Source organism: Ischnura elegans, chromosome 3 (assembly GCF_921293095.1).
Source record: "Ischnura elegans chromosome 3, ioIscEleg1.1, whole genome shotgun sequence".
NCBI classification, from domain to species: domain Eukaryota; kingdom Metazoa; phylum Arthropoda; class Insecta; order Odonata; family Coenagrionidae; genus Ischnura; species Ischnura elegans.
Genome location: NC_060248.1, coordinates 107,900,718 through 107,926,499, shown reverse-complemented (window position 1 = coordinate 107,926,499; position 25,782 = coordinate 107,900,718). Strand labels below are relative to the sequence as shown.

Below are 25,782 nucleotides of genomic sequence, written 5' to 3'. Positions count from 1 at the left end.
AAAAATATAGCCAATCAACTATATTTTCAAAACTCATCAACACAACGGCAACCATTTCAAAGATTATGCATATTTTATCATACTACGGTTTTTATCACATGAATACACAAAGATCCACATTGCGTGGAATGCGGACGGTATTTTCATTCGTTTTTTCCATATTCTCAAAGCAATTTCGTATTTTTAGAATATTCTTGGGTATTTACACCCGTCCTCTTAAACCTTCCCATATTAGTCAATTTTAGTTGCCTTAGTCTATAAATTCTAAACGAACAAGAACGCAGGAACAATAAAAATTATCTTATCCGTAAAATTTTGCCCTCAATAATATAGATGTCTGATGACAATGTTTTCAAGAGTCCGCAGTTTTACCATTATCATTTTTCTTCTTAATAACATATCCTATGTGGAGACTAAATAATATTCCGATGGAAAAAAAATTCGATCTCGTACTAATTTGTGAGGTACGCTCTCCGCGGTAACGTCAGAGCTTGAGGCACTTTATATGGAAGGGGAAATGGATTTGAAGGGCAATAAATTCATTACTTAAGGATAATAAATCGAACATTTGATGCAGCCGATCGCCTGATGCTGTTCCCACTTCTAATCAAACATACTGTTACGCCATTCAAACCACATTTTCTTCACTAAGAAAGTCGAAAAAAGACGAGAAAAATATGGAGCATGTCGATTTCCCCCACCCGCAATAGAACTGAGGTAAGTAGAGAGAGTTTCCTCATACAAGGAAGCTCTATCCATCAAAAAAATTGGGAATTCATCCATTTTCCATCTTAGGAAGGGTAAATACACAACTTGGGAGAATGGGTAAGGAATGCGCCAAAAACACGAATTTGGCCCATATACGTGAGCCAACCGAGTTACGCAAAAAAAAGAAATGGTGAGGATATCATTGGGCGCTCGTCCAGCTAGTGCCGCACAAATAACAGATGGCAGATTCCGCAGAGAAGCAGCGACCTGCGCAAGGACGTTCACCCCACTCTCTTCGAAAGAGGATGACGGACTGCGCCAATCCCGTCTTCATAGCCGCCCCCTTTCCCAGAACCTACTACCGAATCCTTCCGCTACAAAACAAGACGTTCCAATCCCATGGTAGTCTCCTGAATACTCAACCTCAGCCTACAAACTTGAATCACCTGCGCAATCAGGGTGTTTTTACCGGAAGGTTGGTTTGGATTGGTGAGGGTAGAGTTAACTCCAGACTTATCCGTCGACCCATTATCATTATCGGTCGTTTTTATACAAAACCCTGAGGAAGGGAGTGTTTAAGTTCATTCTTCTGGCCATCGTATCTCATATTGTGTCTAACTAAGTTGTCCCCTCTACTACTTAGGGTTTTTAGAACACTTCTCTTTTCTCCCACTCTCCTTAGCGTGGGCGAAAAAAGAGAGAATGTAATTACATGAGAAATTGCAACATTTCCACAGGATTTATCCGAAAACGACGCATTTCGTCGTTACGACAAAATTATTGACAATTTTGCTATAATAACGAAACGTGTAGCGTTCGAAAGAATCACGAGGAAATATTGTAAAATCTCATTTACGTAATATTAAGAACTTCCACCACATCGGGCCGCATAATATACAATATATAAAGAGAGAATGGCTTAAGAGAAAAAAATTTCCCATGTTTCAACGCGCATAAATTTAATGATTCCCACTTACTGGCAATTTTATTTGTTCAGCATGACCACTCCCGAGGCGTTCTCGGGGACCATCTGTGAACAGCGGAGCACTCCATTTGAAGCTATGCATCACACCCAACCCTCCTCCGTTCCTCTACAAGTCATGTCACTCGACGGAGCCACTCGATCCACACTCGGGGCAACCAGTCCCATATGGGCCAGCACATCAAAATTCCGCGACGCCGCTGTCTTCGCATCCCATTCCCGCTCCATCTGTTGCTGCTCACCCTGCTTATTCTATTCCAGCGGAAGTTCGATTTCAGCAGATGGTCGCAAAGAAAGAAATTGATCGGGTCGATTCACCAAACTGAGTAGGTAGTTTATTAAAAACCTACCTTTCTTTTACACTTCCACACCAAACGCCAAAGTAATACATATAACAAACATCATGATGGAAATGTTCGCTTGAGTGGACGACAGAATCTTCGTTCAGACAACTCACCAATGAATTGTCGAGATACCTTCTCGAAGATCACTCAATCACTCCGTGTTTCCTCCCGCAAATTGGTTTTAATACGACTTTAAAAAACAGAATAGAGGACATCTTCGCGCTTAATTAAACGACAGCTTTGAGCGAGTATCAACAATGCGAATACATCATCTTACCCCATTCGACATAAATTGTTTCAGACAATTATAATCGCACATTTTCGTCCAACCTTAATTATTTAATGCCCTTAAAAATCCGGAGTATTTAATAAAATGGCGAAAAAGCCCAAGAAAAACCGTTTTTGTGGCAACAGCGAAGTGCATCCAAAAACTTCTTGCGTTACCAAATGTCGGTATTTAAGGAGTCGCGACTCTATGTTCATGGGCAAAAAATGCTTTAAATCGATGGCTAAGTTCTAACAACACGTATCTCAAAAATAGCAACTTTTCAGGAGAGCTAAAAAACGATTAAGTTCTTTTACTTGCACACTGAAATTAAAAACCAAAAGTTCATAAAACTGAAAAAGAATCATTCATTTGCAAACAAAGAGTTGGTTTTTGCTTGTATTTTATTTTTTAATATTACACTTTGTTTAAGATACCTATCTCAAACCGGCCGAATTTGAGATACGTGTTGTTAGAACTTAGCCGTCGAATTTGTACTGCAGTTTCCTCCGGATACACCCTACTATTACAGTATTCTACCGATTAAGGTAGGTTTCCATGGAGTATTAAAGAAGTGATCTGGGAGCCTCCTTTCCTTCCAGCACTGCCTTCTTTAATTCACTGTAAGGCCTACTCTCTTTCAAACCATCTAAAAATCCTATTCTTTTCCTTTCCCTCCCTCGTTTCCCCAACATTCTACCCTCCAACACCATTTTCAGCATCCCCTCACCGCTAAGCACTAACTCCATCCAAACCTTCTGTCTCCTGCGTATCTCATCTAAAAGCTGCCTCTCCTCGCCAACCATATCCAGCACTTCGTCGTTCCTTTTCCTCTCCGTCCATTTCACCCTCTCCATTCTTCTCCATACCCACAACTCGAATGTCTCCAATCTTCTCTATATGGGCAAAAAAAATGTTTTAAAAACACAGTTCCTGAACCTGATGTGTTACACAGCCGTATAACCACGTATCGTCATCAGGGTGAGTTCCTACGAGGAGCTCAGCCGATGATGCAACGCTTGACCTTGAAGGCGCTAGTTTCAAACACCGCCTCTCAAGAACTCACTTCTTCCGAACAAAAGTCATAATCCACATTAGGGACAATGAGGGGGGCGGGGGGAAACACTCAAAGCGTGTGTTCTCGAAACGCCCGTTGATGCAAATGCGCTTAAGGATTAGAAAAGAGCAATGGGTGGGAGAGACTACACCCTTCCACGAAAAAAGCAATGCCGCAATAGAGAGTTTGTGTGGACATGAAGAGAATTTACTATTCACGCTTTAAAAATCAAATAAATCATCCGCGATTATGGAGTCCGCAGAGACACGCAAGAATATCTAGGAAATCAAGTAACTGAAAAATTGTATCACATAAAATATTTTGGTCACGCTCCCAAAATACTAAGAAAATAATTGGTCTTAGAGCTATTCAGATATTACTGTTGATCGAATTTAGAGAAGCCGCTACCATAGACATAATTAACTCGAATGAAACTTGATAATGACTTGTATTTAATTCTTTAACAGAGATCATGGACATCTTTTGCAGTAACGGTTCGGCTTACATAAAGTAAACGAGTAGCGCTATCTAGGATCCATTCTAAGGACACAATAATAAAATAAATACGTTTATTGAAAAGGTTTATGCAAAGGAAACTGAGAATTTGCATAACATTCCATCTCGAAAAATTATGAACAGAAATTCGATCATTTGTACAGGATGTTCAATGTTAAATAACGTTTGAATAGTAGAAAAATCTGAAAGCTTAAAAATTCATGATAAAATATACCACCAATGGGTGAGATCGTATTTAAAATGTTGAGCATTCCATGAAATAAAAGCTTTATCACTTAAGGCACCAGATATTCAAATTTCATGACATAGCTCTCACTGAAAACTATTCCCATTTCAAACATTTTCTCACTCTACAAAGTCGCCAGGAACATTACAAATCATTTAAAATAAAATGCTTTATAAATACTACTGTATTATATCAGCTTTCTCAACATAAACACATGAAGGAGGACGGAGTACAACGAAAAACAGAGGTCGAACTCTATCTAAACGACCTCCAACGGTAAACGCGATGGTTTCGTAACATATTTTGGCTTCTGAAGTCGCGAGGTGGGACATTCTCTCAGTTCTTGTCGTGAAGCAGATCAAAACAGGTTTCGCGATGCGGCGAAAGAGCTGAATGTACATTTTTTCGGTCGATGACAGAAATTCTAGAACAAGGAAACACTCACGGACACTTTCGATGTTTCATTTCCCGCAACCAAGGAGACTTAAAAGAGGAGGCACCAGGAATCCCGATGAAATTTGATTTTTGTAGCCATTTCGAGCACATTTCAATAGATTTTTTCCAAATGCCCCGTAGCGCGGCGATGAATGAAGATCGATACGTTTATTTATTTGCATTAAATACAAAAAAAATCAGTCTAGAAGACCTTTAACATTTCATTTGTAAACAGTTTTAAATAATGAAGTTCGAAAAGAAATAGCAACAAAAATAAAACAAATAAAATACACTCGGATATCAAGTATTATTTCATTCGTGTGACTGCCTCATCCGCTCTTTTTGTTATTCAGGAAGGGAGGGGAGAGGAAGATGGATTTAGAGAGACTTTTATTCTGATTGCGGTTGTAAATGATGAAATTGATGATGTTATATCAACAGAAGGAGCTATGATTGAATTGTAGGCAAGAGGTAGCCGGCAGGTAAGGGATCTTCACATCACAGATGAGTGAGATTGAGTCACAGGTGGTGAGGTTGATGGAAAAGAGAATAGTTCCGCGTTGTACGGGAAGGGACATGGAAGGAGAACATTGGGAGAATATCGTTACACTAGAAGTGGCCATTCATGATTCGGTGGACACACGTGAAGTCACTAAGTGTACGTCGTCGTTGTAAGGAAATAATCTCAAGATGGAGGAGGAGATCATCAGTGGAGAGATTACGGAGGGAGGGATTTCAATTTTTCACAATGCTAATGAAGAAATTAAGAAGCCTATCAAGAATATTGAGATTTATGGGACAAGTGGGAGTTATGGGTCAATCATAGGAAAGACGAACTTATTACTGATGTTTATCATACAATATTTACAAACATTATTTAAGGATTTGTTAGATCCCATCACGAAGAATATAAATATCTGTCAAAAGTCCTAATTATAGCCCATTTATTCGTGAAATTCGGATCTTTTTGCGTGACAGCGACGCGAGTGCCGACTTTTTTCAACCCATAGACCAGCTGCCTAGACTGCGTAGACCAGTGGTGCCCGCAGCTTTCAGATTTAGAAAACGACGAAAACGACATGAAGAGAAATGGATAGAGGACGGGGGATTACAGAACGTGGTGGGAACAAGAAAAATCTGCTAAGGCCAACGGTGCTGCAGGTACGGACGATTCTTACGGGTTCGGCACGGAGTAGGAGACCTTAGTAACGCTAGGCGCGGGATGCATTGCTGAATGAGGGCGAGCGAGTAGGCAGAGGCCGAGGAAATACGTGGGATTAGTTTGTAAGGCATAAAAGGATTAAAAATTGCCTCGAAAGAATGATGAACGCGAGTACATACGAAAGCGTACAAACGAGATACCTCACGGCCGTGAATTCGCATTTTCGCGAATAATGACTTACTCCTATGTTAATCATCATCATCATCATTGTTATTCACTAGCAGACCATCCGGCGTTGCTCGGGAGTGATATTATCCAGAGAAGTGGGAAATTTGCAACATGAAGTTCATGGTCGCACGGCAGGAGTTTTAGGCAAAGGAACAAAGCAGGTATGATGGTGGTATAAACATCTAGCACGAGATTAGCTTATAACCCGCTCTACAACATTGATCGTTATGCGTATCCGTATGTGGGTTGGTATTCACCGAGGGATTAAAAGGTAAGTGTAGTATCCTTTGTGTTAGGTTTTGACTTTGACCGTGTCAAGAGGAGTGCCTACCCTGCAGGATGTCCATCCACAGAAGTTGTATGACGTGACGTAACAAATAGTAATATGAAAAAGACGCAAAGGACGCAGCCGAAAGTAGCACTACAGTCGTTGAGAGCATGAGATGCACCTATGTACACAATTTAGTCGCAATCCGAGCAGCCGTATGGAAACGCATAGATGACAGACGAACAGACATCCTTTTTTGTATATACCGAAGAAGAAGATAGACTGAGAATCCTGGTATCGCATTGATGCAGCTGCTAACTCAAATCTACAATCAGACAATCATTTCACACTTTACACTTACACAATTTTTCTGTTTCCCAACATCTGTTCTATGCACCTCATCTGAGACCTTCCTTTGTCGTTCTTCCTTTCCGATTGTCTTTGATGATTATCTATATCATTATAATCACCAACAGTCAATGATTTGCAGACAGATTTGACGCAGCTATCAACTCAAGTCTCGTGCAACCTATTAATTTCACTCACTACCCTTCAGTCACACATCCTTCACCTTTAATTGAACATATTACAGATATAAAAAAACTTGCAATCAGTAACGAGTACCAATTATAGTTTAATAAAGAAAAAAGTTAGAGTTTCAAGTACAGATACCGAATTTTCACAATTTTTTTTTTTAATATATCAAGGTTTTAGGAAAAAAAGAATTTACTCGGTCGCATTTTTAAGCTACAGTCTTTACATAATGTATGAAATATTTTGTTTTGGACACAATTTTAAATAATTTATCATTAATTCCTAAAGAAGGATAGTAACAGTGAAAGGACTAATCCCTACTTCTCACGGCATTTTTATATAGTTGCAACCCGTAAGTGTAGTGTAGTACAATAAATGAGAGAGGACAACGTTTATTTTCAGAAAATTCTGAGTAGTTTACGATAAATAGCTATATGTTTGAAAATTAGTATTCCAGATAAAAATTTCTCAAAACGTGATAGCAATTCTGTTACTCCCCATTATTTCCGAGCATGACCCTGCAGGATATGAGGTCAACGTTCACACGTGAATTTTCTCTAGTGTGTCACCAAGTTCTCGAAACGATTTGAGATTCGACACTTAGATGACGATGTTGCGTGCGTGACTTGTGCGTTCGCACGCACACAACTCACGGCGATGGACACGACACACGTCCTTCGCCTTTTGTTTTCACAATTACATTCTTCTCACGCGATTTGTACGAGCGTCGGAATAATCCCCTCTCTCTCTCTCCGCCTTCTATCGAGGATGGAGGTCAAGTGCCAGCACACAAAATCTTGAGCGATAAAACAGCTAAATTTTTAACTAGTATCTTATTTCATAGGGTGGAAAAAATTTGGCCCAGTCCCCTCGGCTCTACCGCAAAACTGCATTTTCTGCAAAAAGCCTGCATTTTCTCCGACAGTGACAATCGAAGTCGGCTCACTGCCCCTCTGCATTTTAACCACCACCTTCCTACAGCGTACTAACGGATTAAGATCTTTCCCTCGCTCTTCCATCCCTTACATTTTTTCTTTGTCGTATTTATTTAACCTCAAAAACAACACTAAAGCCTTTACAATGAGTTACACATACGTAAATATAAAAATGACTTATTATTTATCTACAAAGGGTGGAGAAAAATTGAGTCACGAAATTTTAACCTTGAATAGCTGGTGCCAGTATGAACCTAAATTACTGATGGTGTTTAGATCTAAAACGCACCCTTTTTTAAGCTACAGAAATTTTGAGCCAAGCGCTCCGATTGGCCGCGAGTTTTCCCTGTAGCCTGATGCTCTGGACTACTCATGACTTCGAATGCTTTACCTGCCGTAGATCATGATGCATCTAAGATTCAACATTTCACGACACAATTTGCCTCCACCCTTTATAGATAATTAATTGATTTCATATTTGCTTTAATGTTGCCCAATGTAAAAGCCTTGGAGCTGTTTTTGGTGTTAAGTAAATAAATACGACCAAGGAAAATGTAAGGGATCGAATGGCGAGGGAAAGATCTTAATCCGTTAGTACGCTGCAGGAAGGTGGCGGTTAAAAGGCAGAGGGTGAGCCGAATTCAACTGTCATTGTCTGAGAAAATGCAGGCTTGCAACTGCTTAGATGTGGAGCAACACAATGATGGAGTGAGGCGATAGATAGGCGACCACAGGCGAGGTCGGGATACACGGGAAGGATAGGGGGGGGGAGGGTATTACGAGGGGGAGGCTTAATTGGATTGCGCCCTCAATAGTAGTCCGGGTGGAATGACGTCACGGTCTGGGGAGCGATGGGATATGTCTTCTCCCGATGCGGAAAGGTGAGGAATAGCGAGAAGGGGAGAAGGATTGGCATCGGGACGTCTTGAAAGGTTTACCGCCAGCGGAATGAAGGGATCCCTGCTGCGGAACAGCCAACGCCATGAGTCACCGCCGCGGCGTCTCCGAGTTTCGACGAATCTCCGCTTAAGAGGCGGCGCAAGGGCAGAATGAGAGCACTCCGCTAATGTAACTACCAAGGGGACAACAAGGGACGGAGAAAATTGTGTCTAGCTAATGCCGGAAGGAAACAAAATTACAAATGATTTTCAGTTCGAAAACGCACCATTTTTAAACTACAGAAACTTTTAGCTTAAGCGCTCTGATTTGCCGCGAGATTGATTTAGCTCTCGATAACGGCGATGAGTCGCTGATACCGGTCACATGCGATTGAACCGCGCTGTGTTGGTGGAAAACAACTAAGTAGATAGTTTTATATCGACACCTCCGCTTCACAAACACTAAACAATCGCCCACCGAATCAAATCCGCTCATCTAGTAGCCCTAGTAGTACTAGATTAGTGGATTTGATTTGGTCGGTGACTGTAGAGCGCCTGAGCACTGGAGGTATAAATATCTTTCCTTGTCAGGAAGATTATAGAAATGTATATTGATCACCATATAACGATATTAGGCTGGCCATTCAAATGTCAAGCTGAAATTCCCTGATTCTTACACGGCTTTGTAAACTGTTGTTGCAATTTCAATTACTTTTTCATAACGAATTGAATGGATTATTTATCAACGAATAGTAAAAATAACAAATTCAGCAAAAATGAAGTACACCCACAAAATATAAAAAATTATGGCACTTATTGAACACCACCTGAAATAACATCAAAGTTCGACGCTTTTACGAGTTGGAAATTTGACATGATGCCCATAAAAGAAAAATTAAGCCACTTCCACAATTGTATATATTTTGTTTTAATACACTTAATGCATTTTTGTAAAATAAATTGTTCAAATTAAGTCTCGTGGAAGTGAATAATTTTATTCTTTCATAGAAATCATCACCTGTCAGACATGTTAAGAACACAATCATGAAACACGGAAGAATTCCAATGAGTGCGAGGATGGGGATTAATTACCACGTGAATTTTACAGCGAATAATATTTGTCCGAGACTTTTTTTTGGTCATTTTCCATGACTTTCCAGATACAAATGACATGATATTCCCCGACTTTCCAGGTTTTCCAGGCCACCCCGGAATTAAAATTGACTACATTCAGCAAAATAGCAATAGCTGAAAATGTTCATACGAACAAGTAGTGCAAGCATACCAACATGAGAATCGGAGGAATAAACTGAAAGCGGAGGAATAAACTGAAAATAAAATTTAACTCCGCTCTCAAGGTTAGACGGAATGCGGTTGGTTTCCATATTTTCGACGACTCGAGAAATCGAAAAAGGAAGTGAAAGTGTTAGTAAACATATGTTTACGCTAACACATCGTAGATATGGAAATCGGAGACATATACGGCAGATAGAAACTGTTAATGCACATACCAACGTTTCAAGTTTCCGGAATGAAACACGAGCTGTTTGTTTCTTCTCTCTTGGCTTTCGAATACTTCCTGTTTTATTATTTTTTCAGCGCTCCCAAACACACTAAAAAGGCTTCCACACTGACGTCATTTAGCACGACGAAAATATACTATTGAGGCATGGTGGAAAGAAAATGAGCCGATGGAATCAGTCGATGAAAAGAACCAGAATATATTTTTTTGAACAAGAAAATGTGCAGTAAAAAACGATCTTTGGATCTGCTCTACGTCAATCCGCGCAATGCAAGTACTCAACTGAGGACATCTGAGCACTATGCCGTCTGAAGCACACGAGAAAGTTAATATTTTTCAATTTGGGACCGTACCTAGGTGTCAGTTTCCCCAATGCAATGCAGGTCAATCTCGAAAATAAACTTGTGTGATATAATGTAAAGATCTACTGTAAAGGCATTCGTGGTTCAGGCAATGTTAATGTTGCTGCCAATGCTGTGACTAACAATAGTGAAAATAAATATGCGTTAAAATCAGAAAATCATTTTTTAGCACTGAAATTGCTTTCATGAGATTTGGACCCAGAAACGGAAACGATACAACATTTATTTGTTTGGAGAATAATTTTTCCTCTAAAATAGAATTCATCAAACGATAATCACTCAAAAGAGATAATATGCGAAAATATTTAGAGATTGCATGAGGTAAAACTTTTCTTCCGAGAAAACACAGGCCTTTTGTGTACTTGAAATAAAAAATTCTTTTTTGCACTGAAAATTTTAATTTTTGGAATGATGGTTTCCTTGGCAAAATAAAGTCTGGATGAATAAAGAAGGAATAGTGATAAATAATGAGTGGAATATCAATGATTACACTAGGAATAGTCCTGAAATACAAGGAGTACGCAATGCTGATATAAAGCATTGGGAATACTGTTACCATTTACCTCAGTTTAACGGTTTACGCATCTACTGCTCCCACACTCCAGAACGGAGTTGAAAGAGGGGGTGGGGATGGACACGCAGATGGAAAGAAAAACGGAGGAAAAGACAAATATGGACTTCTAAGAAATCCAGGAAGAACTAACGGATGGAGGGAAACCAATTGACATCCCCTCGAGAATAGCATAACAGAAGCGTATTCACTCCTCACACAGCTCCAAAATACCGATACAGCAAAACTTCCGCGAACACGGCTTACGGGAAGGCAGATTCCAATTTTCGCGGTTTTCAAATCCCCACGTCGCCATTATAATAACTTATTTATGCGCCGTTTCAGTGGGAGGATTAATAAAAATTGGCTTAAAAGATCCTGTAAGAAGTGTCATACCTAACGATTCTTCCATGCGTTCGGTCGCGTTTTAGACGGCGAAAAATCATAGGCTTTCATAACGGAGTGAAATAGAAGGGTAACAGAGGTGACTGGGATCATTAAAGGACAACACAATAAGTAATCAAATGATTACAAACAATTCTTCGACGAAAAACAGAGGAATCATGTTTCAGGCTCACGAAGGTATTCACTGAAGTCGTCGGGTATTCGGCAGAATATTCATTTCAATTACTCCCTTTCAATGGTATTCACTGCAGAAACCGAGCTCTTGGTTGCTAGGGTATTTGCTTTGGCGCTTGTTGTATTTATTTACCGAGTACTCATACTCCTGCAACTATATGAGTACCAAAACAATGCTAATGATGCAAATGAATGTTTACTTTTGGTATAACTCCAAAAGTGCGTGAAATTCAAGGAAGGATTCTTTCTCAAGAGAGAAATCCTTCGATGGGAGGAAGGTAGAAAAAGAAACTGAAGATATTGGTTGCTATGGTATTTTCTGGGCATTTATTATATTTATTTCCAGAATACTCGTATCTAGGTAATCATTTGATAACCAAAACAATACTAATGGTGCAAATGAGTGTTTACTTTTAGTATAACTCCAGAAGTGTGTGAAATTCAAGAAAGGATTCGTCTCGTCAGAAACATTCCTAGATGAGTGGAAAGGTGAAAGAAAAAAAATTGAAGAAAATTTGCAGCTTCCTCTCTCTTTCTCAAACTCTTCCGTGTCTCCTCCCTTCGCTGATCGCGTGAGAAAAGACTGCTAGTTCATCGCGCCCCGAGTCAGACGAGGATCAACCGTTTGGGCGCCACTCACGCGAATTGTGGATGCTGTTCACCCATACGAGCATGTTTCTCACAGAGGAAGGCGAGGGAAGAAAAGTAAGGAGGGTGAAAGCGACCGGAGACGTAATAACGGGAACGCCGCGCTGCCGCTCCGTGAGATAAGAACCGACGATAAAACATTTGGACCGAAATGATGGCATTCATCTCCATTCGAGGGAGCTGCAATTTCGACGGGATAAAAACAAAAGAACTCAACAGCTAAAAAAAAATGAAGGGGAGTAAAGCGATGAATCGGCATATATGCGGAAATGGATATGTATATCGGCAGGGACCAATGAGTAAGGATTTCGTAGCATTTCCATCGACTGGAGTGGAGACTGCCAGAATACTTATCAGAAACATACTTTAATCGGTAGAATACTTAAATGGATGAATTCTAGGCGATAGATTACAATTTTTGCAAACTAACCACTCGTTTATTATCTGGAAGGATTGTAATACGCATCAATGAGAGTAAATTGAGGGCGAAAGGAGTGTTCATAAAAAACACCAGGTGGAATATACGTATTCAGTCATAAAACAGTAGAAAAAGCTCTTATTCGATATTGAGCGAAAACTACCTCATTTTATGAACAATACTCTGACACTGCGCGAAAAGACGAATTTTGACCATTAATTATCCGATAAACAATATTTCGAGTGTACCCCTATACGTCAGAAGGATGTCGCTTATATGTCCAATAAAATTTATTCAAGAAGCTACACCCGAAGAAATAATGTGTAAGGCGGGAAACATCATCTATGATAATAAATGTAGGTAATCTTATAGAAAAGGTTGAAAAGAATTGGCTATTCATAAACAATAGAATATTGAACGAGATGCAGAAAATAAATTCGAAACAACAGAAACGCAAAAAAGGAGCTTACATATTTTTAATCAAAATTTTTGGGAACGGTACATAGTTAGTACCAGCGGTGTAACTATGGTGGAGGGATGAGGGGATAGAACCCCCCCTCCCCCAAAGCCTCAAGAGGTTTTAAAAGAATATTTAAAACCATCGAGTATTTTTGGCATACAATAACTGCATCTGCTTAAAGTTAAATTTTTAGTGCCAAAATAATGTAAAGTGTATTTCCAAGCATGTCATTTTTCAAAATATTTCCCGGACCCGCCGTTGCCTGGTGGGGTAGCCACTACAGGCTATCCCATCCCCCCACAAAATATTCCTAGTGACGCCACTGGTTAGCACGATATCATTGTCAACTGACACAGTATGTGGTTCAGGGAACGTATTTGAAGAAGTCGCAGAAGAGGTTGTGTAAATGAAGAAAATAACAGCTTCTGAGCCTAAAACCTAAGAGGAAACCTTAGAGCCTAAAAAGAAAACCTAAGTTAAACCTACAAGGAAAACAACATTCACTTACAAGTTTTCAACTCAATGGGCATGATATTGGAATACATACCGTACTTACCTCCAGAAGGCCAAGAGGATTTATAGTGTCTTAGGTAGTAATTGACGAATGACGAATATTTCTTAGATTGTACTAGAGACTATTACATATCTGAAAACCACGGAAGAGTAGTTAGGAACTCGTTTTGGGCCCAATCAATGCATGGATAGAATCGTGGGCGACCTCAAAACGGCGACCCAAAAATCGATCGTGGATCGTAGTCAGAAACAATTTCCTTAACCGCTCTGAGAAAGACAAGACAACTAAAACATACAGCTAACCGCAGGCGATGAAGATGAAAGAGAGCCCGCTCACCTAAATAATAGGGAAAACGATTTCCCCGAAATTTGAGCCAATCAGGATTCCTTGAAAGCCTTCTTCCTGTCAGAGAAGGTGCTCGCATTATCCTATTTCCGAATGATAAACTGCTAGTCCTTGAATGAAACAGAGTTTATGGGGAAGAAAATCCTGACCGTTAAGCGGCCGCAAAACACCGAGTAAGCGATGACCTACGTAGGGGGAGGAATTTTAGCGGCGAGACGGAAGTCAAACATTGACACGGAAGTGTACACAAGATCAGGGGCTGAACCAAACCGATGAAAATTACGACATGGGGGCAGCGGTAAACCGAATACACTTCACCATAAAGGATCGACCGATTCTGCTTCAACATCGTCTGCCGCGAACTATGCAAAGAGAAAAAGGATTAAACCAAAGAAAATTTCTACCACTCTACGAAACAAACCAACTCAAGAAAAGAGTTTCAAAGCTTTAGACTTAAAATAACCAGCTCTTGACACCAAATAGTTATGTTTTTTACTTATTTTAAATCACGCATTAGAGTAAGATAAGGTCATATTCCCATTACAACTGTTCAATTCATTCCAAAAGAACTTATAAATGACTAGCGGCATGTTTTACAATGTCAACTTAGCGTAAATTATAATATTTATAACATAAAGTCGTAACTTGAGAATGATTAAAGCTGCAGTAAATGAGATTACATACAAAATTTCTACAATAGAGAATACAAAACCGGCCTCCGAATAACTTTACCTGCAACTCTTGAATACTACTGCAAGTAGTTTGGAGCAGTAAGAGTGTTCCACATCAAAACAATTGTGGAGTTTACTCTGTTTGACACTTCAAGATAGTCTAATTCTTAGTAAATAGTGCTATAGATGAGCATAATTGACTAAACTTAAGACAAAATGCCAGCCGTTTTACATTCATTCACTCAGCCATAGGGATAACTATGACATGTTTATCCTTTCCAAAACATGTTATGAACATTTAAATTTGTTGAGTATTTGGAAATCCATTACTGTACCCCTAGCAGCAAATAAAAAGACCAGACTTTTACCCACTCGAGTTTCACGAAAAAAGTTTCTTTGGCTATCTTCCTTTAACGGTTCCAGAAGATACTTTCCCAGTATGACTAAGGCCTAATTAGCAAGCATTTGACACTTTACAACGGGAGACGGTGGTGCTATGCGAGTCCTTCAATCGCACTTCCTCTCTAATTTCCACAACCATGAGTCCATTGCTCAACTTTTCGAGCACGAGTATCGATATAGGATTCTCCGGAAGGCCACAAGCCGCCTTGTCACCCACCGCGCTTTCAAATGAATTTACATGGTCGCCCAGGCCCAGAACTATTGGCGGGGCATAGGGGGAACGTGCCCTGGGCGGCAAATTTCAGGGGGCGGCGAAATTTGAAAAGTTTATGGAAAAAAGTCATTTGAATTTTCTAATAAAATTACTATACAATAATTACTACTGTATAAATTATGAAACAATACTATTAATGAAACTTCTAAATAGCAAACATAGGGTTTGTAATATCATACACCGTATCTCAAAAAAATAGCTTACGGCTGCATTATATTTGAGTGGGAGGGCGGGAGGAGTGAGGGGGGATCAAAGTATGGGGGGCAGCAAATTGAACTGTCCCTCCCTGACAAAACTTCTAGTTCCGGCCCTGTGGTGGTCACTCTTTTCGGCAGAGAAAATCGAATTTCACGGCGAGATAAGCTACACTCAAGAATATCAATCCAAATTTAAACTCGTGATGATATAATCTATCGAATTCACATCTTCACAATTATTCCTCGCAAATGAAAACATCCTCCATTGCAAAAAATAGAGAATATATTGATTGGTCTGCGCTCATCGCCGCGCAACGGACAATTTTATAACGTTTTTATAAAGTCACTTTGTTGCTTGTCATTTTGTCCGGGTAATATCTTGCAACTCAATTTCAGCTCACTTACCGATTAGCTATCAAGTTGAAATTTTCAGGGTGACTCAGAACCAGATGACAATAGTATAACACTTTTAGTATGATTTTAACTGTATCTCGACTCTTATTCAGAATTCAAAATTAATTTAAAAAAATGACCACAAAAATCCGATGGCCGAGCTGTGATCATTTAAAGGAACGAGAATTATAGAGAATTATAAAAACAAATTTAAAAATGTTGTTTTTTATATAAAATATTTTCATTTGTACTATTTTAAAACCGATTAAAATGCGCTCTAAATGGCAACATACATATAGTTCAAGGGATCGGGTTGGTGTAGTGGCTTGAGTGTTGGCTTCCCACCCTGTGGGCTCGGGTTCAAATCCCGGCGGTGGAAGAGAATTTTCAGAGACTGACCGATCCATGCTTGACTTGCTGCGTGGAGAACATTTCAAGCGCAACACCCCGTCCGTCAGATGGGACGTTAAGCCGTGGTCTCCTTGGCGCCTCCCGTCACGAGCAGGCAAATGCCGACGCCGGGTTTCTCTCCACCCTTCCTTCCATACCCTTCCCTCATGGCGTAAATGATCTCGGCAGTCGGTCGCCTCCTCCAAATACCATACCATACCGCATTCCCTCTATGGAACTCCCCCTTCGTCCGATCCCTCTAATTGTGATAGCGTCCATTAATCCTAAGGTCTAGAGTCCAGGGTTGGCGTGGGAGCACTTCTAATTAGCAACCCTATCCTCAGACTCAAAAAAGGTACAACCACTCCTCTAAAATTTTGCAAAAGGCATTCTCCAACCACTAGGGAAATGAACGTGTAATCAAGGCTCATAAAATTCTCTCTCCCCTCCTTTCCATCCATTCCCTGTGTCTAACTCCCTTCGGGAAAATTAAGCTTTTTGGACCCCCTACTCTTACGAGCAGATTAATAAGCTTTGAGCGTTTTTTTCAAGAGAGGGTCTGTGATGATCATTTTTCATTAAGATGATAAGGACTTTTAATATATGCTAAGTGAAACCGATCCCCGTTATTTTTAGAGTTCCGCGCTATTGATTAGGATCCTTCGTAAGATAAAGAAAACAATCTCGCGCGACAAATTTGAGAGATAATGAGAAAATAATATTTAAAAAAACATGACCATAAAAATTGCTGCCGACTGTGACCTCCTCTATGCAGATCCTTTCATATAAAGATTGACTCAAAACAGCCAACATAAGAGCCAAAAGAAAAATATAAATGACGTCGATAGGACCGTTTGACTTTCTTTCCGAGTGAGTCCATTTTCCATCCAGAACCCTAAAACCCCGACGACAAAGATTTCAAAGGAAAATGGGTCAGGTTTTATGGAGAGAGATATAGGAAGGAGACGAGGGGCAGAAATCACGGGTCGTTAGGACACAAAAGTTTTTTTTTCCATCGAGGGCAGGACGCCTGACGAGCGACGAGGAAACGAAAGAAAAACAACACCACTTTCACGAAGGCGAGGGAGTCTTTCTCCGAAGCAGTGAGAGTATGTGATTTCCTCCCATTCGCTGACAAACACACTTGCATTGCACAAGAGGGAGAAATCCTTCCAAATCATGTAATCACACCATCACAACCAAGGCCACGGGGAAAAAAAATCAATTGGAATGGAAGATAACTTCCCCCAACCTAAATACAGCCATGAAAGTTGCTCGTCATATTTTCCCTCTAGACCGATCAAAACATTTTTTTTCTGCATCGTATATCCAAATATAATCATTATGCCCCACCAATATTTTAATAAAAAACAATAGATAGCCAAATGAATGGTTTGCGAGTAAGTATCGTGGAATGGTGACATGATAGATTAAATAATTCTTTTACCTCTTGATAATTACCGGAAAAGGTCGAAAACGGTAGAGGTCTTCTTAATAAATACTTTGTGGAATATAAAAAAGTTTATTTTTTAATCTATCACTGGATAATAATAATAACGTCAGCATAAAGAAGAGTAATGGGTCAGAATGAGAGATTTTAGCTCATGAAAATACGCATGCAGCCTTTGGAAAATTCTACTTGCTGCGCGTCTATCATAAGCGCTCTTAAACGTATCTACTCCCAGGAAGCACCTCGGATACTTTATATATAGTAACGTCAAACACCAATCAGTCACTCGCCTTCAACTCCATCTAACTACACAGGATTCTATGGTGTGGGATCATGACGTTACTTTTCCCGTATTACTTCAACAAACGAGCGCGATATTTAAGAGAACCCTAAAAAAAACTCCAACAATTACACCAAGGTAAAGCACCCAAAACTAAATTAAATCCCGAAAATATCTGACTGAGCAGGCGCCCGAAAAAATTTCCATACCGATAGCAGAGGGATTCCTCCAAATTAAATAAAAAAAGATCGCCCAGCGTAAAATCGAAAAAAGAAAACATCTTACGCCGATTCGCGTCGATGAAAAATATTTTGGTAGAGAGCAAGCCATTGTAGTGGTGCATTGAAATCACTCATCCCTTCGGACCCAGCGAGTTGATTATCGCTCCGGCCGGGGATGGCGCTCTGAAAATCACTGCCGCACTTGAGGGAAATGGGAGATCAACAAAAAAATGACTGAAGGATGTTTCCCTCATGTCTCTCCTACGATAAAGTTTTGATGGGAATTTGCGACGCGTCAATTTTCCGCAGACGAGATTTCCGAAAGTCGATTTATTTACTTTAAAGGGGAAAATTCGGGTCTTTTGCGTGGGTACATCATACGTACATCATTCATGGTTATTCCATCGCGAAATAAGCGTACGGAGCCAAGGGATTTTTGGGAAATTTTTGCCATTTCATAATTCTATTTTCCCCGAAAAAATCTCTACCCTGAAATAAAACCACAGATTTCAAACGTTGATGCTTCAATCCATGCAATACGAGTAAAATTAATTATAAGAAGACGTAATGAAGTTCATCACCATCGATCGTCAGCAATCCAAGGATTCGTGTGACGTAGCTCTCCACTACCTTTTCAACCCTAACATTAGTCTTTCATTTTACATCCTTCATCACCTACCCCCATCTATTTCATACCAGGTTTTCCTTGGCTGTTTTTCCCTTCCACTTGCCTTTCAATGATCGTTTTCATCAGACTGCGAAGTTAGTACATTAATTTACGATATAAAATAAAGATAAACCACAAGCACGGGATGCCAAGGGAGTATCTTAACTGTTGTCTCCAATATGGAAAAATAAAAAATAAATAAGAATTCATCGCAGTATACTTTACACCAAAAACATTGCGTAATTGATGACGGAAAAAATTAACAGGTGAGGATATCTTAGTGATCACACCCGATGGCTTAGTGGGTCACTGCGACGATTAAGCCTCTATGGGAATTTGTAAAGCGTCTATTTTCCTCTGACGGGATTCCCGAAAGTCGATTGATTTACTTTAAAGGGGATTTAATTCGGACCTTACGCATGCTTGCATCATAAAGGCATCATGCCGGTTTATTCCATCGTGAAATAAACGTATACGGAACAAAGGGATCGCTCCTGTCGGTGCCTGGGCCAGCTCAAGGCTAAATATTTACCCCGGCAAACTGCTGTTGTGTCGCTCCCTACCGGAGAGATATGGAAGACCCCCAATTAAACCGGGGATCTCTCCCTTGGGATTTTTTTTTGATTTCAAAAAGTAAGCTTTGAATTTTTGCAAAAGCCATTTATACCATCACATTTTTGCACACATTACAGTGCATGTTATAAAAATAACTTTACACAAGAAAGTTGTATTCAAAATACTAAATTTATAAAATCGGAAAAAAATTTCTTTGTTGTTTGGGCGTTTGGTCGCACCCCTAGCTACGTCGCTCGGGTTGCCTGGCCCCTAGCCAACCCTGGTCGGCGCAATCCGATCAGCCGTTCCCTCCTAAAATGCAGCGGTATCAAAAGGCCGTTTTACACGGGGCACGTCATTGCGCAATCTGACGTATGTACGAAGGCGCAGTCAAAATTGCGTCGTGTAAAGCGGAGAATTGCTGGAACGCATGCGAAAATACATGGATACGAGATGGCAAAATAGCCCCTGCTCTAATTCCGAGCTAGCATTCTGGCAATTTCAAAAAATTGCTTTCAGTGCTAATCTGCGCAACGACATACCCGGTTTGAAACGACATAAAGACTTTCTGGCGACGACACACCCCGTCGACTCATCCTGGGACGTCAGGCAATGCCGCAATGCATCCACCTCGGGAGCAACTCGGAAGCCCGTCGGAAGCGCAAGGCAGTAAAAAGTTTCGTCCTCAACATTCGGCGCTGATGAATTTCCTGGAGGTCGAGGGGCGACGTACCCGATATGGCCTTCTTACCCAACTGGTTGGACGAATTCCAGCGATTCCGACCACGACTCCGCTCCAATGCGCAAAGGGCATCATCACTGCCGTGGTCGTAATCCACTCCCCGCACGAAGTCACAAAAAAAATTGTCCGTGCGGCATTCTCTCGCCTTTTTTTTCCGACTCGCGAGACTTCATAGTCGTGCACAGCGTCCCAACTCTTAAAAACTCAAAAATATCTCGAGTATATAAATTCGTGAAATCCCAAGCATTACGTCTCACGAGAGAAACATTTTCATACATCTCCTGTTTGTTTCAATTTTTATTTATTTTAATTCAACATGCAGCAGGGAACTCGAGAGAAGTATACATGCAACGCCTGAGTCACAGCAAAAATTCAGGTCAAATGACTTTCAGGTCAGGATTTTATTAGGTTATTCCTATGGAGGATTAGTAAACCCAAATTATCTTCTCTTTCCTCGCTTATTCAACGATCATTAGAATTGGGTTGTGAATAGAGAATGTAATAGCCTCATATAATTTCGGTCATTAATTCTCCCATAATAGTCAGGATTTTTAAAACTATTCAAATATCAATGAATCTTGCAAAAATAAGATGGAACAAAACAGAAAAATAAGAGTATTCCAGAATACAACCACATTTAGAAAATTTTCCCTACCCATAATCGAGCTTATATTTTAACGAGGCTAGTTTTAAATTCATAACTTAATCTCAGTGTCTAGTCGCGATAAAAGCATTAAACTTTAATTCTACAAAAATATTTCGTTTACGCCAACGATTAGTTTCGATGCTTTCCATCACCAGGATTTGTTTTACATTCATCATTAAGGATTTCCACTTACACAAGCCTGGCACCAGACATCCCTATTCGCGGTTGGTATCATTACGCCCCGCGGAGCAATAAATTTTGGAAATAACCACACCTAAGTGGAGCAACCTAACTAATGGAGAGCGTAAGAGGACAAAATCAAAGTCATCACTTATAAGCGGGACCAATTATTGACACCTAATATTATGTGCTAGATTTCATCGTTGTTTCCAATAATTAAAACTTTCATTTATTGAGTATACTATTTCGGAGAAATAGAATAATGAATTTACCAGAGAAAATGGAGCAGGAGGGTTGACAGGAAATTCAAGATGTTCAAGTTGAAGCTCTGAATTCTACGGAGGATTTCAACGAGGAAAATATCCACAGCGATAAGTATATGTTTTAAGCGACGACCGAACGGATTGAAAAAAAGTGGCAGTTTGAGGAGATTACCGCAGAATAGAGTCATTTAAGCGTGGTTTTACTCTACTTGCATTTTCTTCCGCGAGACTGGGTAAAATCAGGTGACACATTGCTCTTTTGCATGAGATGAGCCGACCTCTCACCGATACGTCGGAGGGTCTGGAACGAATACGTGATGAGCGTACGCGAATAATTACCCGGAACGTTTCCCCATTGATTCAACCAATTAGAATGCTAATTTGAGTAAGACTTATTTATTTTAGAATTCTGTTAAATCGCATCGTGTCCTATATTCTCTGATATATGATATAGAATCATTTCTGTTACATCGCAGCGTGATCTTCTTCTTTGTGTACATTATTGTTTTTTGTTATTATTATTAGTATATTATTGTTTTTATAATGAAAATTACAATATTATTTTTGTTGTTATCATTCTATTATTGTTAATTTTAATGATCGAAATTATTGACATACTGAATTATCTCCATAGTTTCGGCGGTCCGAGCTGGGTGCATTGATTTGAATTTGAATTCTTTTCCTGCATTTTTATACATGGATCGATTCCTAACTGTTAAGAGAGGTGCACAGTTATTTTACTCACGGTCCAGGGTCTCACGAAAATTATCATTCCTGGCAATCCGCCCTCGTATTGGCCCGCACCCCAACAACCGCAACGGCGGCGGACGCCCCAACAACAAAAGGCAGAGCAAGTCTTCCTCTTTAACAGGTCGATAGAGTCCCAATGGCGTATGAGAGAGGCAGGAATGAGGACTTAGGAGGAGGGGAGGGGATCGAGAGGGACAGTCAAGGGGAGATGTCAGCTTCCTTTTTTCCCTTTTTTTTTAAGCCAAACCAGGAAGAAAGGGATGATGCTGATAAGGAGCCTTCGGAGAGAATTGGGTCGCTGGATTGATCAAGGCCTTCCATATTAGCACACACACACACACGACGACCTTCTGGATAATGAGTGAGTCTCGGTTACAGGAATAAGAAAACCGGAGGATTTCTCTGTGCGTGGGATATTCCCAGTCTCCCAACTCATGGGAGCTGGTCATTGAAGAGGGAGTAAAGGCAGATTCAAAGAAAAAAATAAGAAATAACTGTAAATTAGGATTAACGAAAAAACTTGCTTCTTAGCTAAGCTTCACACATAAAATTAGCTTAAGTAACTAGCGTGGATTGGACGCCACCTATCATTCTTCTGCAGAACAATATCTGCAAGTTGCCGCACATGATAAGGTAGTGAAATTGAGTTGAGCACTTTCTTAGCCGCATCGTTTTTTTTCCGGAAGGTTCCGGAAAATCGATTTTTCCAGGCTTTTATAAAACCACGGTGCTCTACCGAATGACAGCAATTTTATTTTTTTAACAATGCAGAGAGACATGCTACATGTTCATTGAATATTTTTTACAAACAACGAAAACAACCGTAACTAAATCACAGGGTAAAAAAAGGACATACATGAATAGAAAATGGATGAGATAGTACCATAATCAATTGTTGCATCACAACTGACAAAAGGGGAGAAAGCGATTTTATAATTTGTTGGGACGAACAATGGATAATAAAAAAGGATTCTTTATAGTTCAGATTTAATTTTAGAATGCTTTTATTTTGCCTACGGAAAAATGCCTAGACCACAAATAAAATTTACCCTACTCTACAGCTTTATCGAGTACTTAAATGAGGCGACTCCATTAAAAATATCGAAAAGGACGGTGTCCGCAGTTCATTTTTTAAATATTCAAATCGATCTGTCTCGGGCACACGCGACCTCAACCCTTTTCTACATTCGGGGTGACCTTGGCGCGGAGGAATCGAAACAGGAACAGGGAGAGGGAAGAGAAAACCTCCCAACCGACTCGAGGCGACAAGGACGATGCCCTTTCATTCTTCAAAGGTTCTTTTTTTTCAATTTAATTTTTTTTAACCACCACCTCAGCGAGGGGTTCTTCGGTAAGCTGAAAAAATTGAACACGAAAGATGAATGAGTGCGTAAAATTATTTTTTTGGCTCGATGGGGGAAACTAATTGGCATTTCATTCATATTATCAAACCACCAAAAAAACCTAATGATATTTACAGTCGCCCACTCATGTCTTTCCTAAGAAAAGATTTGTGCAGGTCTATCTTGGCTACCAGCCAATATTCGGTACACCCGACTCGAACATTTTTACATTAAAAAATAAATCAAGTGTAGTCCAAGCATGGTTGAGGACTGCTAGCTATGAGGTGGGAAATATAATTAGAGAGGTATATTTTTCTCGGAGACTGTAGCTACCGTAACTGCCACTACATTTTGTTAGCAACCAGGATGAGACCCTGCAGATGGGTTTCTTCGATGATGCATCTCCTTACGTATCAGCAGTTCGTTCCAATAGTATTCTGGGATGAATAATTCACCCTTTCTCTATCCCAGAAAAAAGTAGTGGATTAAGCTTCCGAAATACGACGAATATGATTCCCTTAATTAACTTGGAAGAACCCTAGATCGCTAACTGCATAGTATCCACCCGGGAAGCTTCAAATCGTTCATAAAAAAAGATAATCATAATTCAACAATCCCAAGATTGATTTGACGCAGCTCTGCATTTCTCTCTCTTATCCGCTAAGATTTTCATAGCGACGTATTCCTTCTATATCACATCCTTTATAATCTGTCCCAAGTAACTAATTCGGGGCCGTACTAAATGCACTTAATCCCTTCTACTCGACTCTTCTCACACTTTTCTTAGCACATCTTCATTACTTACTCATAAAAGTTTAGGTGTCAACAACTGATTTCCAGGGTAATGATATATACGAATCAAGAAGAAACGAGACAAAAAAACCGTCCGTTAGAAGTGCAATTAATGACACAACACCAGTGAGATTGCTTAGTCGTCGGGATCAGCACGATATAGGGTAGTACAAAAACCTGGACTCACCTTATCACTTTTAAGCAAATTTTTTCCCTCGACCGCACTTCCGCCGGATAGGAGAGCGGATCGCAAAGCAGCGCAACCAACATAAAAAAAGCTAATTGTCTCCCCCACCACCTCCTCAAGTATTTCAGATTCATCCTGAAAACCCCTGAATAGAAAAGGAAGAAACAAAGGAAGGAGGTTTTCCTGACTAAAGGAGCATCATAAGCACAAAAACAGCAGAGTGCATAGAAAATTCTGAAATTCAGTGATGCATCGGCATTTTTCACGTACGGAAGGTATAAAACGGAAATGTAACGGCAAGCGATCTCTTAACCGGAGTCAACATGTCATAGGCAAAACAAAATTAACAGCACAAACGGTCTATATGATCTTAGGCAATTGTTTTAATGGTTAGCCAATATATTCCTTAGCTACTACCATCAAGTGCAATGAAGAATTCACCAACTTTTAATCCCTGCAAAGGGTAGCGGAGTACGCTGCTTGAACAAGTCGCAGATGACTCCCTTGACCTAGATACATATAAATCTGATTCTCGCAATTAAACTAAACCCGAATTGAATCCAGAATGCGGTGTCAATTTTCATTTACGTAATCCGCCATTTCGCCATTTTTAAATGGAAATTTTAAGGGTCTCTAATTATCGCTTCATTGACAGAAAATGGAAAAGGTTTCCCGTGTTATTGTGAGGAATTAATGCATCACATAAATAAGAAAGATGCACAGTAATTCCAAATTGTATTTTGACTTCAGTACCAATGAAGCATCATCATTAGGCATCGTGCGATTTTCGCCAGTGGGAATTTTCGCTATCTCGTTGTAGCTCGAGTTTCTGACAGCTGTGGTATGGACCCAACGCCACCAAGGAAAATATGGACAATATCGCCAAGAATTGTAAAAATCGCGAAAAATAAGAAGCCACGAAAATTTTTAGTCGCGAAAATCGAGGAGCCCTGATCATCATGCGTAATCCAGGCATTGAAATACATTTTTTTACTAGGAATTAAAAACCTTCCTTTCCTTCCTATATTCATGCCGCTAAGTTGCGCCATAGACTAAGTAAATAAAACATTATGAGAGCTTACTCTTTGTTTAATATTGAATGTAACGCAAGAGGGAGTTCGAATTCTCATATATGCACACAACATTTCAACAGCAAAGAGGAAGGTTGGAAATGTACCACTAAATACATTTGGGAAGGTGGAGAGGAACGGATTGACAACGGCTAACCGCGGTGACTCAAAAAAAGAAATGAGGGTACAGCATCTCGGCAACCCGCAACTCACGAGCGAAGTCGAGGAAGGACTGGACTAGGGGTCCCTGGGGGACCGCAGGTCCCTCGCCGGCATCCGGGACGGACGGCGCCCCCTCCGCGCCCTCCCTCGGCTCCGGGTTGAACTTCATCTCCATCGCTGTTTGCGCAGCGGCGACTCCGTTAAGGGAACA

General features: G+C 40.2%; 1 protein-coding gene across 3 annotated transcripts in view; it reads right to left on the bottom strand.

The window, feature by feature from the left end:
- The window catches only part of LOC124156330 (protein spire homolog 1), a 582,796-nt gene that overhangs the window by 20,894 nt on the left and 536,120 nt on the right, over positions 1-25,782 (bottom strand). The window lies entirely within an intron of this gene.